Below are 5,469 nucleotides of genomic sequence, written 5' to 3' on the forward strand. Positions count from 1 at the left end.
GGACTCAGAGGCCGTTGAAGCAAGGCAGTTTAAAAGGAAGAGATGAAGAAGAAGAGAGGGTTAACGCTGAGATCTGTGAAACCCTAGCTGTGAAGTGTGCTTGTGCTGCGCTTGCTCGTGCTTGTGCTCTTGCTGCTCTCGCGTGCTTGCGACTTCCTGCTCTTGAAGCTCTTCTGCTGAGGTGGTGCAAGGAGTGGTGCTTGCTCTCGGGAAGTTTGAGGTTTGTTTGTTTGATTGATTGAGGCTGTGCTGTAAGTTTGTATTGTTGTAGCCTCAATTTTGTTTCCTTCTATAATCTCTGCACTTAATTGTTATCTTTGAGATTGTTGTGGAGAGGTCTCTCCACCGAGAAGGAGGAATTGATTAGCCGGTTTTTGCCGGGGTGTGATCTACCGAAGATCAAGGCTTCGTCCACCTTACGGACACGCCGAGGAGTAGGGGCAAGTTATCCCCGAACCTCGTATATCTTTGTGTCTTCTTTGATTTTGTTTTGTTTGCTATATTTTCCGCTGCGTACTAACAAATTTGTAGGAGAAAAACGTTCGATTTTCGAAAAGAAGGCTATTCACCCCCCACAAGGATCTCCCTTAAGTCTAGTTGAAGGAGGGTGTAACCCGACTAACTATAGGTAATTATCCCATTAAGGACTTTGAGGTACTTGATGTCAAGGTCAATGTAGCTGAGACACTGGGAGTGGAGGAAATGAGCAAGAGGGAGTAGTTGGCGGCAAAGGTGGAGCTCCACATGGTAGAGCTAAAAGAAAGAGTTACTATTCATATTCAAAAACAAAATAAATGCAATCAAACCTTGTGCAAAGATGCCAACTCCTTAATGAGGCTACAACGAAAACTCGCTAGTCAAGAGAGAAAGTGGTGATCCTGTCCTTGACGGAGGAAATTATTGGAGATGATCCTATCCATGATGGAGAAAAACAAGTATTGTATGCGACTTTATCCCAGACAGAGAAAATATGTTGTAGGCGACTTTACCCATAATAGAGGAAGTTTGAACTGTCTTGGATAATGAAGAGTTTGTTATAGATGACTCTATCGTTGATAGTGGAAAATGAGCACTCAGTCTATGATTATGTTTGAGTCAGGGAGAATGAAATGAGTCGATCCTTTTTAGAGGGGATGACAGATCCAATCCACACTCATGTTTGAGTCATGGAGAATGAAATTAGTCGATCCTTCTTGGAGAGGATGGCAGATCCGAAGTATTTGAGAATTTATATAGGTACTTCAAAAAGACAAATATTAAAGTTGTTAGTTATAAATGGATAAAAATAATACTGCACTGAATAGTAGATCGATATTATGTAAGGATCAGTAGATTGATAATACGAATGAATTATAAAAAAAGTTAAAGAAAAAGTCTTGATTATTTGGAGAGGCTAAAGTTTCATCTAAAGTCAACGAGTTTAGGAGAATAAGCATTGATCCCAAGATCTTCTAACTAGTAGGGTAGCTAGCCCTTACCTGGTAGCTTCGTACCATCAACTCATACCATCAACTCGTTAACAGATGATGGTAAGAGAAAAAAAAATACAATAGAACCCTACGAGTGAGTGCTCTTCTTTAAATCCCGATTGTCAAAAAAAAAAATCAAATATCAATGGGTAATGTGTCAGTTATAACAACATGCAACAACTTAATATTATGAGCCCAACATGGAGGAAGCATAAAGATAATGCCGACCGAGTTTGCAGGTCTGAAGTAAACAGGATAGAGACAAAATTTGGCTAAATAGAACCCTATTGTGTGGAAAACATTAACATATGCCCTTGTAATTCTTTCACAATGAGCATCAAGAGAAAAACTTAGGCAACTCCCCTTCTTCATTATTGAGCCCTTAGAACAATGGCTCGTTTAGATGCAATTCTGGAAATTTACCCCATGTTCCCGAACGGAAGCAAGTTGAAGATCGACTCAGGAGAGGTAGTAGCAGCCATGGCAAAGGGAGCATATCATGTGTGGCCATGTGGCCTTGGCGTTGAATTTTATTTGTTTTCCTTCTTTTTGAGAATTAATGAACTTCAATCCTTTCCCGTCCTCCCTGCAAAGAAGTTAGAAAAGCAAGAACAAGAAAAGAACTCGGTCCACATAGCAGATACCTTTATTTCTCGAGTGCTATCGTTGGGACACCTGACCAACTATTCGTTAGTTTCCCCTCACTATTGACGCACCTGTAGGGATCTATATGCACGAAAAATCGATTAAACCGCATATAACGCAACGGAAAACAGGATCCCTCCAGAAGATCTATGTGAAAAACATACTCGTTTGTCGATTCTACCTACTAGAATCGAGGTTACCTTCGATGCGTGTCATTCGCAATCCCGACAGTAACTCTTTGCCTTCAAGGTCGTCGGATCTCAGCACGATCAGTGTGTTCGCGCCTCCACGGTATCCACACGAACACTGAAATGGAGAAGAACCAAACTGAGGAGCTCATAAGGATTATCATGTAAACCCTGCAGGTGGACCTTGTCCGCATGATAATAAGGTTAAGTGGTACTACTCTTGGATTAGAAGTTGATTAAATTCGAGTTGTTAGTAACTCATTTAATTGACGGACATACGATATCTTAAACACAGGGAGACTAATGTACTGATAGTGAGAAGGAGCCCATATTATAATATGGGATTGGTGCGGTAGTGTAATAATAACTCTCTAGTGGAATGAGTTATTATTGATGGACTTAAGCTGTGTGTTCGGTAAAGAACATGGGAAGCTTAAACCCATTAGGAGACCAAAACCAATTCCTCCTCTAGGTCCCTGTTGTAGCCTCTGGAAATCCTCAAGTCCACCTTGAAAGAATTCGTGAAGAAACCAGGCATTCGAACCCATACAAGGCTGTGTAATCGATCAGCTGATCGATTACACACCTTGGTAATCGATCAGCTGATCGATTACCAAGCCTCGTTGGAGATCGACTGGTAATCAATCAGTTGATCGATTACCAGCCTGGTAATCGATCACCTGATCGATTACCAGTGTTAATGAGAAAAAGTAGCGATGTTTAATCGATTGTTTGATCGATTAAACACCTCGGGTTCGAATTGGAAACTTCCGAAATCTTACCAAAATCTCCGAATTGATTGATCTAAATCATACCATGTTTAGGATTCAATCATACCATGTTTATGGCTCTAATTATACCATATTTATGGGATGGCTAGGCTATAAAAGAAGGGGTTTGCCAAGGGTTGAAGAACACACGAGATAATAACTCTTGGTGGCCGAGACCCTCTCGGCAGCCAACCCTTTCTTCTTCTTCTCTTTTCTCCAAGCAAAGAGAAGAAAGTTTAGCAAGCCATCGGAGAGGAGAATTCTGGTGGAGAAATTCTCGAAGGATCGTTGTCCACACAGCGTTCGAGAAGAGGAGAGGAATACAGCAGAAGATCAAGAGGTCTTCGGGTACAAACTTCATCCTTCACAACCGTCCGAAGAAAGGTATAATTTAATGTTTTCGCGTTAATTAAATTATGCTTTTCATATTGGATCCTGTAAACCAAACACAAGAGCCCAATGATCTAAACGAGTCGATCAAACTTCGTTTGATCGACTATGAGGGCAACTTGAGATCGTTTCTGAAAAATTTTTGTTCTGCAAGAATCTACCGGAACGGTTTTTCAAGTCTTTCCCATCATCAGCTTGATCAATCGACTGACTAGTTTGCCAGTCGATTGACTGACCAGTCGACTGACAGTCGACTGACAGATCAGTCGACTGGTTATTGATCAGAAGCAAACCGAAGCAGACAGAAAGATCAGTCAAGTGAGCAGTCGACTGGTACCAGTTAAGTGAGCAGTCGACTGATAACAGTCAACTAGTATTGGAGCAGTCGACTGATAGACTACCGTTGGGTGACAACTGACGAATTAAATGCGTATTAAAGAGCCGTTGAAGCCCATCAGTCGACTGACCCTTGGAGCAATCGACTGATGCATAGAATTATATAAAAACGCAGTTTGACGATTGGAGAAAGTGCGATTCATTCTTCTATATTCTTGCACGAACTTCAATCACTATAAATCTGATTCCTCTTCATCTAAAACTTCACTACCAATTTTGTACAAGGAAGAGATCGATTTGTAAAGGTTTCTCCGCCTTCAAAGTGCTCTTTGAAAAGAGAAGTTTCATAGTGGAAAGGTGTTTGCGGTGTGTGGATCCTTGGATTAGTCACCTCGTTGAGGTGGATACCAAGTAAATCGAACGGGTTAGCGATTGTTCTTTCTTTTGTATATTGTATTTTGCTTCTGCTAACTATCTTGCAGAGAAAGATCGAGAAATCGCTATTCACCCCCTCTAGCAAACGCCTCGGTCCCAAAAAGTGGTATTAGAGCAAGTCCCTTTCGTGCGAACTAACATTCAACCGAAAGAATCATTAATGGCGTTTCAAGAGGGATACAGCACCGCACGACCGCCCTACTTCAACGACAATGACTTCGCATATTGGAAAGGTAGAATGGAGTACTATTTAATAAACGATATTGAAAATTAGTTTAGTGTTGTAGTTGGCTTCGAAAAGCCCAAGGATACAATCGGAGCGCCTCTACCTATCGAAGATTGGTCAAAGGACGTATGCAAGAAAGCGCAAGCAAATGCAAAAGCCACAACCACCTTGCAATGTGGACTTTCAAAGGAGCAACTAAGCAAAGTGGGCCCTTTCAATTCGGCCAAGGAACTTTGGGAGAAACTCATCGAATTGAATGAAGGATCGAGCGAATCGAGACGAGCCAAGAGGGATCTCTTGGTGGGTCAACTACAATCCTTCGTAATGAAGTCTAACAAAAATGTGAGCCAGATGCACGGACGGTTCAAGGAGATTGTAAATGGGCTTCATGTCATAGGTGAGAAGATCGAGAACTGCGATCTAGTAGGTATGTACTTCAAGCATTTTCTCGAACTACTTTATGGGCATCAATGGTAGATGCTTATAAAGTATCTAGGGATCTTTCAGTCATTAAACTAGATAAACTATTTTGTAAATTTGAATTACATGAACAAGCTAATTGATCTTCCAAAGAGAAAGGTGCAGGATCGATATACGCACTAGAGGGGGGGTGAATAGCGCATGTCACCTTTTTTCTTTTCGTTCATTTTCTAATAAAGCACTTTCAGCGGAATTAGTAAATAACACAGAAGGACCCGCGAGATTTACTTGGTTCCTAACCCCCCAGGGTTAGTACGTCCAAGGCCTAATTCGGGAGGCGCCCGTCCACTAGTGGTTTCCTTTCCGAAGTTGTTCGGAGGCAGAGAAATCCGTCTTACAGTCCGTGTAAGTAATACAAATAATAGAAAGAATTAAGACAACAATAATAAAAGCAAACACTTATGTAGAGTCGATCTAGAAGTCCTGAGCGTCGCGCACTCCTCCTAGAACTTCCCTGGTTGTAAGCGTTTGGCCTCGGTTGCGTTCAATGACACCCCTAGTTGAGCAAGGAAGTTTTTGGCTTCAATGAA

This window comes from Curcuma longa, chromosome 8 (assembly GCF_044706935.1).
Source record: "Curcuma longa cultivar G26 ecotype Majalengka, Jawa Barat chromosome 8, ITB_CL_G26_1.1, whole genome shotgun sequence".
Lineage (NCBI taxonomy): Eukaryota > Viridiplantae > Streptophyta > Magnoliopsida > Zingiberales > Zingiberaceae > Curcuma > Curcuma longa.